This window comes from Papio anubis, chromosome 20 (genome assembly GCF_008728515.1).
Source record: "Papio anubis isolate 15944 chromosome 20, Panubis1.0, whole genome shotgun sequence".
Taxonomy (NCBI): domain Eukaryota; kingdom Metazoa; phylum Chordata; class Mammalia; order Primates; family Cercopithecidae; genus Papio; species Papio anubis.
In genome coordinates this window covers 7482844-7495810 of record NC_044995.1, presented here as the reverse complement: position 1 = coordinate 7495810, position 12967 = coordinate 7482844, and the positions used below count along the sequence as shown (strand labels likewise).

The 12967-nt window shown below is 43.6% G+C and overlaps 1 protein-coding gene across 1 annotated transcript in view; it reads left to right on the top strand.

Annotated features, from left to right (window-relative positions):
* Window positions 1-12967, top strand: part of LOC101014050 (zinc finger protein 600) — a 219897-nt gene that overhangs the window by 179292 nt on the left and 27638 nt on the right. The gene's annotated exons all lie outside the window — the stretch shown is intronic.

Here is a 12967-nt window from a genome sequence, read left to right as displayed (position 1 = left end):
AATCATTCTGATCAATGTTTGTAGATTTTAAGGTACAAACTTCTCAAATTTTATGTTTATTCCTAAGTATTTCTGACCTTAAATTCTCTAGCAAATGGAAATGTTTTAATTTTTTAAATTGTTTATTGTTAATGTATGGAAATTCAACTAATTTTTGGTGCTGTTATTTTATTCTGCAAATACACTGAGTGTATTAGTTCCAGTTGTATTTTGCTTGAAACTTTGTGATTTTCTTTACAGAAGATCATGTCTTCTACAAACAAATAGAACTTTGCTTCTTTCTTTCTGATTTGGATTTATTTGATTTCTTTTGCTATTTCATTGCTCTGGCTAGGACAACCAGTATTTACTGAATAGAAGGGGTGAGAGCATTCTTGCATCATGTGAGATCCTACAGGAAAAGTATTCCTTTTTCCTTGATTGGTTATTTCCACTGCGGTCATTTCATGGATGGTCTTTGTATTGTTGAAGTAAATTTCCTTCTGTATCTATTTTGTTTAGGATTTCCATGATGACTAGATGTTGAATTTTGTGAATTGCTTTTTCTCCATCTATTGAGATGACGTGGTTTTCATCTTTCATTCTGTTCAAGTGGCATATCACATTGATTTGCTTGAATATGTTGAACCATCCTTGCATCTCAGAAATAATTGGCACTCGAATATCTACAATCCTTTTTATACCCTCTTGAATACAGTTTGCTAGTACAAGGAGTCTTCACGAAATTCAGGGAAAAAAACATAAGAAAATTGTGCATGAATATCACATTTTTTGCGCCAATATAAACCGATACAAATCTGTTATAACATCTGAACAGGGTCTAGTTTGAGGCACTCAGAAGGGTAAGACACGAGTTTGAAAAGAAACTTAAAGCAATGTAAATTCTGCAAAATTGAAACAAGAAGAAACATCAAATTTATGATGAGACCAGATGGAGTTGCTCAGGCCTGTAATCCCAGCACTTTCAGAGGCCGAGATAGGTGGGTCATGTGAGCCCTGGTATTCAAGAACAGCCTGGGAAGAATGATGAACCCCCTTCTCTACAAAAATACAAAGATTAGCTGAGCATGTTGGCCCATGCCTGCTGGTTCAGCTTCTGTGGAGTCTGCAGCGGGAGGATGGCTTGAGTCTGGGAAGTTGAAGCTACAGGGGGTGATGATCATGCTACTGTACTCCAGTGTAGGTAACTGAGAGAGATAGTGTCTCAAAAAATGAATATGGTGAAGTTCAGGTAGACTGACAATGAAATCATTGATGCTTTATGAAAAGTATGGGGATGATGCTCAAAATAAATCACTAATTTGTAAATAGATAACTCATTTTAAATTGGGAGAAGACAACATAGAAAGTGATGCATGGAGCAGCAGGCAGACCATCCACATCAGTTTTTTTTTTTTTTTTTTTTTGAGACAGAGTCTCGCTCTGTTGCCCAGGCTGGAGTGCAGTGGCCGGATCTCAGCTCACTGCAAGCTCTGCCTCCCGGGTTCACGCCATTCTCCGGCCTCAGCCTCCCGAGTAGCTGGGACTACAGGCGCCCGCCACCTCGCCCGGCTAGTTTTTTGTATTTCTTAATAGAGACGGGGTTTCACCGTGTTAGCCAGGATGGTCTCGATCTCCTGACCTCGTGATCCGCCCGTCTCGGCCTCCCAAAGTGCTGGGATTACAGGCTTGAGCCACCGCGCCCGGCCTACATCAGTTTTACAGACAAAAATAAATCTTGTTCATGCTGCAATGAAAAGGACTGACAGCTAGCAGCAGAAACAATAGTTAGGAGTTTGAGACCAGCCTGGGTAACATGGTGAATCCCTGTCTGTACTGAAAATACAACAATTAGTTGGGCATGGTGGCTGTTGCCTGTTATCCCAGCTACTTGGGGTCTGAGACAGGAGAATCACTTGAACCTGGGAGGCTGAGGTTGCAGTGAACTGAGATGGCGCCACTGGACTCCAGCCTGAGCAACATCAGTGAAACTCCAAGAAAAAAAAAGGTTTGGCTCCTTTCTTCTGTCCACCATCATGGTGTGTGCTTGACTCCACTTCTTGGCATGTCTTCTCACAAGACTTTCAGGATTACATGATTCGTGGCTAAGAAAAGCAAAATCCTCTTATTCCTCAATGGATTCAGATGAAAACTGGTAGTAAGATCAGGTACTACTGTAAAATGAGACATTTTAGAAGAGCCAAGCTGGGTGTATAAGGAATTGCATATGAGATGGCACACGTCTTTATGCCATCTGAAGATCACAATCACGTTACTATATCAAGCTGAAAATATCACCACTATCTAGAAAGTTAGACGTTTTATTGAGAATGTATTTTTTCTCTCTGGATCTGTTTTGAACACCTTGGTTGGCTGGGTTCAGTAATAAATTTTATGTGAAACCTTTCATATAAAAGTATATAAAACAATATCAGCCAGTCACAGTATTATGGCTGTCACAGCTTGTGAAAGGAAATTCAGAATTACTAAGCCAAAGGGAAAAGTCAGTCTGGGAACTGCATCAGACAAACCTGCCTTCTGTTTTATTCCTAAACAAGATAGCTACAAAGATTTTTTTTAAAAAGCTACATACGCCCCTCACAAACTGGGAGCCTCAAGATCTCCACCCTAAAATAGTTCTGTTGAATTTCACTCTGGCAATATAAACTAATACCTTATCTCCACAGGTGTGGGCAAGAACCCATCCCTCTGCACACCTGCGACAAATGTCTGTCTGATTGCTTCCCCTGTCCTATTGTTTATGTAAAAATGCAGGTCACTGAGCCAGTCTAAGGCATAAGTGACTATTCCTCCTCCCCCTCTGAAATATAAATTGTGTATTTAGTGAAAGGCTGCTGATCAAAGACTCAAGGAATGTGATCATTTGTTGTCTACCTGTGACCCAGAAACTCCCCAATTCCAGTTATTACACCTTTCCAGACAGGACCAATGTATGTGTTATATGTACTGATTGCTGTCTCGTGTGTCTGTAAAATGTGTGAAACCAAACTGCAGCCTCAACACCACGCACGGGTACACATCGTCAGGACCTCCTAGGTTCGTGTTATTTGGCCTTAGATTCCCCCTGTCCCCAGACCCAGGATGCATGTGTTTCCTTTTTCTTCACTTCTATTAAAGATGGGTCTCATTCTGTTGCCCAGGAAGGAGAGTGGTGACAGGATCACAGCTCACTGCAGCTTCAACCTCCTGGGTTCAAGGGATCCTTCCACCTCAGCCTCCAAAGTTGCTGGGACCACAGTCTCATGCCACTGCAGCAGGCAAAATTTTGTGTTCCTGGTAGAGATGAGCTTTCACCATGTTGCCCAAGATGGTCTCGAACTCCAGGGCCGAAGCGATCCAGCTGCATCGGCCTCCCAAAGTGTTGGGATTGCAGGCATAAGCCACCACGCCCGGCTTGTTTCTTAATGAAAAAAAGAAAAATAGGCCAGGTGCTGTGGCTCATGCCTGTAATCCCAGCATTTTGGGAGGCCATGGCGGGCGGATCACTTGAGGTCAGGTATTTGAGAACAGCCTGGCTAACATGGTGAATCCTCGTCTCGACTAAAATATAGAAATTAGCTTGGTTCGTTGGTGAGTGAGTGAGTGTAAAGCTACTCTGGAGGCTGAGGCAGGAGAATGGCTTGAATTCGGGAGGGGGAGGTTACAGTGAGCCAAGAGCATGCAACCGCACTCCAACTGGGCAACTGAGTGAGATTCCATCTAAAATAAAAAACTTCTCAAATAAGCTTTGGTAGAATCTTATGAGCTCACATCATTGTTTTCCAAATATAACATGTGTTCAAAATTTTCTTCTTTGACCCCAAATTTATATATAGATATGTATATATTTAACCTACTATAATAGTTTTTCTCTGAAATGTATTGTGTTCCGTTTGCATTGAGGACTGCATATATAGTTTTTCTCTGAAATTTATTGTGTTCCATTTGCATTGAGGACTGCATGCTTTCTAGTGTGTATCATATATTGGAAACATTTTCTAGTACCTGATAAGTGATTTTAGGTTGTTTTAGTGTGTACCTAATAAAAATATCAAGGAACTTTTTCTTTATGCTAACGTCAAAATTTAGTTCAGGTAACCTATTATTCCATTTTCTTTCTTTATGTCATCTGATTAAATCGTGAGCTGTGAGCTTCTAAGTAAAAGTTCCCCTCAAGCTCCTCTGGTCCATAATATTCTTTGCAGATGTTGAAGGATGGGCTGGATTGACTTGGAACCTTTTTCCAGCAGAGCCCTTGTGTTCATGAAGAAAACATTTGCTCAGATCTGATTTGTACCGCTGCCTCTCTTTCGGTGTTTTAAACACCTGTAGCTATGTGTTCACAATTGTGTTTAGTTTCAACGTATTACCATCATTTTTCTAGGAAAATAATTACATGTTTAGATTCATGCCATCAGAACTTTAGACATAGAAAGAGACATTTCATTTGCTCAGGTGTATAACATGGTCCTGGATTTTTTTTTCCTTTTTTTGAGACAAGAGTGTCACTCTGTCACCTATGCTTGAGTGCAGTGACATTATCTTGCCTCATTGCAACATCCACCTCCCAGGCGCAGTGATCTACCCCACTCAGCCTCCCAAATAGCTGAGACCACAGATGCATACCACAAAACACGGCTAATTTTTTGTGCTTTTGGTAGAGACAGGGTTTCACCATGTTTCCCAGGTTGATTTCAAACTCCTGGGCTCAAGTGATCTACCCACTTCAGCCTCCCAAAGTGCTGGGATTACAGGGGTGAGCCACCATGCCCGGCCCATCCTGGAATTTTCTAGAGAAGGAAGACCAACACAGTCTATTGGCACTTCCAGGCCATCACATGAGAATCAGCCACACCTCTTTCCAACACAACTCAGAGCTTCTCAGGATAACTTGGTGAAATATCTCCTGCTCAGAACAACAGTGACTCAACCTGTAATGTTCAGGTGAGGAATAAGAGCAGAAAAGCTCAGAGTGACACTGACCCCTGAAATACTTCGCCAAATAGTGTGTGGTATTTCCTGCAGGAGAGGGTCCTGCTCAGGTGTAATTTGAATTTTAAATAGATTCCTGTCGTCCAAAAATGTAAAAATCACAAATACCAGAATGGATAAAACAGGGGATTAGACTCAAATCATCTTGAACTTACTCTTGTCTCTGTCCACACCCACTGCTTTTCCTTATCTCACAGCTTTAACCCACCTACCCATGTCCCCTGCAGGCCTCTCCCCTGAGCTCTACAATCCTGTGTCCAGTTGTCTACTGAGCTCTCTGTAAGGACATGAAACAGGCATCTCCACCTTCACGTGTCCATAAGTGACTTCCTAAACCCCCAGACAAATTCTCTTACTGTCCTACGTGTCTCAGATGAGGGTGACAGTTTACTTCTGGAAGTTTAGCCAAACTTGACAGCATGTATTTTAAGTATGGGGGATAAATTACATTGTTTGTAAGTGTTGTAATTTATACTGTAAAGAGAAAGTTGCATGTATACATAAAAGGAGTGAGAAAATACATCATTTCCAAAATTCTTTTGAGGTGTGGGGGAAAAATGTTTCAAGACCTCATCCCTATGGATCTGTGCTCCCAGGACCCCTCTGACCTCACCTCCTGCATGCGTCCTTCTTGCTTTCTCTGCTCCAGCCATGCAGGCCTCTTTCCTTTTTCTGGGGCTGAGGTTTCTCCCATCTCAGGGCCTTCACCTGTGCTGTCCCTCTGCCTAGGACTCTGGGCACTCAGCTGCAAGTGACAAGCAGCGTTTCTTCCCCAAGTCTTTATTCTGACATCACTTTCTCTATGGAAAACTTTGTGATCTCCCACAGCCCCCCATTTGTCATGACAGCTCCACCTTCACCCCCACCTCTGGTCCATGTTGCCTGTTCTGTGTGATTCTTTTTGTTCCTTCGCTGTTCACTGGATCCTGGTGAGAACAAGTCTCTAAGCAGAGAGCAGAGCCAGAAGGTGGGGCTGTGCTGGGCTGGCGCCCTCTGAGTGGAACTCAAACTTGGCTTCACATTAGGGTTCTCAGACGTTTTGCAAATACATCTTTTATGCTGTTTTATCAGAGATTGTTATTTTCACAGTATGGGACCCACCCTCAACAATACCTACAATGACACAGGTGATTCTCATCTGTCTCCAGCATTGACCGTCAAGGCAGTTTCCTCCATGTTGAGAGCTGAGATCAGCCTGTGATCCACAGGGAGGTGAGGGGACTGTGCTCTGTGTGGGGTTTGGTTAGGGCCAGATCTGTGCCCTGAAGATCTGTGTCCTGCTGCAGCGTGTGTGTGTGGACTTTTCCAGGAGGGAGCAAGATCTGGAAACGGGTCAAAATTACCCTTGTATGTCCTCCTGTGCCACTTTCTTATCTCTGCATGACCTCTGGTGCAGTGGGCAGCAGAGGACCATCTTTCTCCCGGGTGAGGTCTCCCCTGTGTGAGTTTTGTCACAGGAAAGGATTGAGTGATTTCTAAAACTTAAATCTCGTATTTTTTTACAAACAGGATTGATTTCCAAAGACTCATGTGAGGAAGCCACCAAGAAGAGCAAAGAAAAGGATCCAGGGGTGGCTCTTGCTCAGGTGAGTGATATTCCTCGGTGGATTCTGCTGTCTCTTTCCTTTCTGAAATGTCAGGTATTGTAGTAGCCAGTCTTCTGTGAGTCTGAAGCGTCCTGCCTTACACGTTTGCTTGCACTCACCCATGCCTTTTCTCAGTCCTTGTCATCTTCACTTAAATTCCATCTCCTATAACCTAGTGAATGAGCTTGTGAAGAGGCTCCGCGGGGCATGGTCCTGGAAAGGGCTCACACCAGACATGGATGGAGACGGGGTGAGGGTCCCGTGCTGTCAGTGATGTTGGGCAGCAGGGATTGTTCAGAGACCACATCTGGATGAACGTTTATTTATTTATTTATTTTTTTTGAGACAGAGTCTGGCTCTGTCACCCAGGCTGGAGTGCAGTGGCTGCATCTCAGCTCACTGCAAGCTCCGCCTCCCGGGTTCCCACCATTCTCCTGCCTCAGCCTCCCGAGTAGCTGGGACTACAGGCGCCCGCCACCTCGCCCGGCTAGTTTTTTTTTTTTTTTTTGTATTTTTAGTAGAGACGGGGTTTCACCGTGTTAGCCAGGATGGTCTCGATCTCCTGACCTCGTGATCCGCCCGTCTCGGCCTCCCAAAGTGCTGGGATTACAGGCTTGAGCCACCGCGCCCGGCCTGGATGAACGTTTAGCTCTTTGTAAACCTGATCAGAAAAACCATATATGAAAGTCATTCATTAATGTGCCCTGGTATCTGGCAAATTCTAGAAAAGGAAACAAACTAGGGGAGATATTTTGTATCTGATTTTGTAATGCATTTGAAGTTACACTTGTGAGTCAATATGTCTCTGACTCCAAACTTTTTTTTTAAGAGACAGGTGTCACTCTGGGGCCCAGTCTGGAGTGCAATGGCACACAGCAGCCTCAAATTTGTGGCCTCAAGTGATCCCCACATTAGCCTCTCACGGAGTCAGATGACAGGCATGTGCCACCATGGCATGTGCCACCATGCCAGTCTATTCTAGTTTCAGAGAAGGTGAGAATGAGAGCTGTGTACAGAATGAGGGAGGGAAGCAGTGATGAAGATGAAGGGGAACCCTGGGTGCAGATGAGTGGTGAGTTGATTGGATGTGATGATGAAGTGATGATGTGTTGCTTCCTCTCTTTACAATGTAATTAATGTAAAATTAAATTATGCAGATGAGAATCAGGGTTACAAGACTCCTGTGTCTAAGTGTGGTGCATTTTATAATTATGGTGTCAGAGACGAGCTTCCCTTTGCAATCCGTCTTCAGCCAGAGGACAGTGACTTAACTCATTAGTTGTGGATCACCCTCTTCCCTTTTCATGGATGGGATGGGGAGTGGGGAAATGAAGTAGGGTAAGAAGTGACTGAGTCTCTGTTACTACATTGAATGTGATAAAAGGAATATTAAAAGTGCTTTTGTTCTCTTTTCATAATTTTTTTTTGTGTTTTTTTTCCTGGTTTCTCTTTTAATTAGCTTAGCTGTTTTTTTGTGTGTTTATGTGTTGTGGGATCTGGCCAGCAGCCTGCAATGCAGCGGGCTGTCTCTTTCTTCCCAGGCAGATCAGCAGGTCGAGGTGAGAGGTCGAATAAGTGGAGGAAAAGGCACATAATCCCAACAAGAATAATTTTGTGCAGCAGGTAAATCAGCGTGAGAGGAAACTGGTGAGACAGAAAGTAAAAGGAGGAGAATCATTAAATAAAACCTATTGTAGGTGAGATTGAGTGCTGAAGGAGGAAGAGAAGAACAGAGGCATGTTATTTTCAGGCTAATAGAAATGGTGAGATTTTTAGGTTTGTAAGGAGAAAAAGAAAGTTAATCAGAAGTGGGATTAGTTACATGGGTCTCCATTTTCATTAGGGGGGATTGAATTAGACCTATGTGATTTGGTGTGCCAGCTTCTAAGGAGTTGGCACAGATCTCACCACATCTGAGGGCGGTTTGTGATGTGAATGTCTTTTCCCTGTGGTTTTCATCGTCAGTACTCACATGAAGCTTGAGTCTCCCAGTGGGTATCCAGAGAGGGGATTGGTGATCTCCCGGTGAAACAAGCATATCCTCTCCCCCACATTATAATTGTGCCAGGTTCTCAGGTATTGGTTTGGGAGTTTTTCCATAACACTTTCTTGCCTTCATTTAGGGAGAATTTTTTGCCTTTATAATGGTGTTCGGCTGCAGTTAGATTATTATCTCTAGGAACATTTAAAAAATTTAAAGTAAATAATGCCAAATGTATTTGGGAATGGGGGGTAGTTAAATTATGCTTTTGTTGTTCAGACTGTTTGGACAATCGGGTTTTTAAAGTGCGATTGGCCCGTTCCACCACAGCCTGTCCCTGAGGGCTGTAAGGGATTCCAGTAATATGGGAAATTCCCCGCTGTTGCATAAATAAATCAAAAGCCTTACTAACATATCCAGTGACTTTGTATTTATTTGATATGGAAGCCCCATAATTGCAAAGCAAGAATACAGATTTTTTTTAAACATGGGCCATGCCTTCCCCTGTTTGGCAGGTAGCCCAGATAAAACCTGAGAAGGTATCTACAGAGACATGCACATGTGACAGTCTGCCAAAGGAGATAACATGGGTCACATCCATTTGCCATAAATCATTAGGACTTAGGCCTCTGGGATTAACGCCAGGTTCCTGATTTGGAAGTACAAAAACTTGGCACTGAGGACAGCTGTGAACAATAAGCTTAGCCTGTTTCCAGGTAAGAGCAAATGTATCTTTTAATCCAGCAGCATTGTCATGAGTGAGATTATGAAACTCCTGAGCTTCTTGGGTTGCAAAAGAGACCAAACACTCGACTTTATGGTTACCGGCAGACATGGGTCCTGGTAGAGTGGTATGAGATCTAATATGCATAATATAGAAAGGGTGTCTACGTTGGCGAACCGCCTGTTGTAACCTTGAAGATAAAGAAGCCAGTTCAGAATTATCAATATGTTTGATAGTAGCAGTTTCTATATTTTTAGTGGTATGTACAACATAAGCAGAATCAGAGACAATATTTAAAGGATTAGGGAAATCCTGTAAGGCAATAATGACAGCAATTAACTCTGCCTTTTAAGCAGAGGTATAAAGGGTAGAAATAAGCTTATCTGCAGGACCCACATAACCAGCATTGCCATGACTGGAGCTGTCAATGAACACTGTAACGGCCTCAGCAGTGGGCTGATCTTTGGTTAAGACGTCATTTTTATAAAATCAAACAATTTGTTCTTTGGATAATGATTATCAATAACGCCAATAAAATCAGCCAAGTGAATTTGCCACAGTATGGAATGTTGAAAGGCGGCTTGAACTTTGAGCCGATTTAAAGGAACTACAGTTAAATTCAGATCAAATCTGGAAATTTTAAGTATTCTACACCGAGCTTCTCCAATTACAGTGGCCATGTGGTCTAGATAAACAGACAAAGTTTTGACACAGAATGAGGAAGAAAACACCACTCCCCTAAATCATTATGTTGAACTACTAGTCCAGTAGGAGAGTGTAATGAAGTGAAAACCAGAGGCTGAATAGGCTGAGACGGCTGTACTCTAGATAACTGGGCGGTCTGGATTCTTTCCTCTATGAATTCCAGTTCTAGTGAAGCCTCAGGGGTCAAAGTCCTGGGATTACAGAGATTGGAATCTCCCCACAGCATAGAAAACAATTTAGACAGCGCATAGGTTGGAATACCTGAAGTAGGTCTTCAATAATTAATGTTACCCAAAAGTTTTTGGAAGTCGTTAAAGTTTTCAAAGAATCTCTCCTAATTTGAACTTTTTGAGGTTGAATACATTGTTTATCGACCACCATTCCTAAGTATTGAACAGGAGTGGTCTGTTGAATTTTATCCTGAGCGATGTGTAATCAGCCTCTGTAACATGGAGGCTCAAGCTTTGATAACAGTCAATTACTTCTTTATCAGTGGGGGCAGCAAGTAAAATATCATCAATATAATGAAGAATATAGGCCTGGGGAAATTGGGCTCGAACTGGTGAAAGCACTTGCCCAACATAAAGTTGGCAGACTGTAGGGCTATTCAGCATTCTCTGAGTAAGTACTCTCCATTGATAACGAGCTGCAGCCTCCTGACTATTGATAGATGGTACAGTAAAAGCAAATTTTTCACAGTCCAATTTATGTAAAGGAATATGAAAAAAATCTTTAAGATCGAGAACTATGAGAGGCCAATGTTTAGGTATTAAAGCAGGGGCAGGCCTGCCTGGTTGGATGGCCCCCATAGGTTTAATTACAGCGTTAATGGCCCTTAAATTGGTTACCATCTGCCACTTGCCTGATTTCTTTTTTACTAGAAACAGGGGAATTCCAGGGGGAAAGAGAAGGTTCCACATTTCCAAGTTGTAATTGTTCAGAAACCAAGCGAGTTGGCCGGGCGCGGTGGCTCAAGCCTGTAATCCTAGCACTTTGGGAGGCCGAGACGGGCGGATCACAAGGTCAGGAGATCGAGACCATCCTGGCTAACACGGTGAAACCCCGTCTCTACTAAAAAGTACAAAAAACTAGCCGGGCGAGGTGATGGGCGCCTGTAGTCCCAGCTACTCGGGAGGCTGAGGCAGGAGAATGGCGTGAACCCGGGAGGCGGAGCTTGCAGTGAGCAGAGATCCGGCCACTGCACTCCAGCCTGGGTGACAGAGCGAGACTCCGTCTCAAAAAAAAAAAAAAAAAAACAACAACAAAAAAAAAAGAAACCAAGCGAGTTAAAGCCTCCAGTTTTTCTTTAGAGAGCGGCCACTGCTGAATCCAAATGGGTGTGTCAGATTTCCAGTGTAAAGGCATAGGATAAGGAGGCGAGGCAGCAGGATAACCTAAATCCACCCGGTTTTATTTTACAGTAACTGGGAGGGGTTTAGTAATCCCTTCATGTTTTGGATCGAGACGGAGTCCAGGAACAAACCTCATGGTTTCCATCATATGCTGACTGGGAGCACTATACGAATTATGTGGAATATTAATTTCAGCCCCCCATTGTGCCAGTAAATCTCTACCCCAAAGATTAATGAGGACTGGAGTGATATAAGGCTGAGTTGTACCCTTTTGACCACCAGGGTCAGTGCAAGGCAAGATAAATATGCTCTCATAAACTTCCTCGGCTTTTCCAACATATACTAGTCCCATGTTGGTGGGATGTTTAACCCACGAGGAAGACCATAAACTAGGGGAAATAACAGAAACATCAGCCCCAGTATCTACCAGGCCCTCGAACTTTTTTCCTTGAATGTGAATGGTGCAGGTAGGTGGTGTTTTAATTTAATTTAATGTAACTTAATTTAGGAGAGCTAAGTAATTAAACATGAGGCCAAAGTACGTAAGAAAGTGGCAGTCTTTTATTGCAAATATGCACACACTCTCAGGCGAGGTTCTCTGGTCCTCAGGTGTGGGGGGCCAGGGAAGTCGCGCTGGCGCTCTCGGGTGATGTTCTCCAGTCCACGAATGTGGGGGGCCGAAGAAGTCATGCCGGCTCCTGCCAGTGGCAGACTTTTATGCATTGGTACTGGAAGGGGGAGGGCAGTGGGCGGGATAAGGGTGTGATAGGGGCGTCTCTGTAGGCGTGGCCGGGTAAGTTTCGATCTCTTCGGATTGACATCACCTGGTGCATGCTCAGTCGATCTGCATCTTCCTGGGGCGGGCTGCATTTTCCCACGTGTGGGAAAGTTGGTGAGGAAGAACCCGGAAGCAACATGGATTATGCCTTCTTGTTCACCTTCCTCCATCTTGTCCTTTCTCCTTCACCCAAACAGGTGGGCTGCTGTTTAAAAATTATATTAATCCAATAAGCGGCCTTTTCACCACCTGAGCCAATCCTAGGGCCACGTGTCTTATTTCCTTTGTTTTAAATGATATTAGATAGTAAAAGCTGGCCGGAATGGAAACAGGAGCCTTGGCAGATACGATTAATTTAATCTCATCAATGGAATCAGAATTAATGAGACCAGTATGAATGGTGATTCCTTTAGCAGAGGTGGATGCCCTACCTAACACCAGGCCTACTGAACCTTGAGGTAAAGGGCCAGTGACCCTTATGGGGACAATTAAAGGCAAAGAGTTACGTAGTAAATGTAGAGGAATAGTACTACAGAGATTGACCTTCCTGCCCCCTACCGTGGAGGTGGACAAGCATTGTATTGAGACAAAAGGAGAGGCTGAGACCTATTTGGGTTGGCTGTAGGTAAATTTGTTTGTGCTGGGGGTTGCATTGGGACCGCCTGAAGCAGAAACGCAACTTTGGTCTGAGTCTGAAGCATCCTATTTGACATTGGGGCCTGTGGCCGGCCCTGCTCCCCATTTCCCTGGTGTTGTGGTGGGGGTTTCCATCTATATCATACTTAGAGCAGCAATTATTTGCCCAATGTTTACCTTTGTGACACGGGCAAACACTAGCAGCAGCATTTGGCTGTGTTTGTTGAGGTTAGC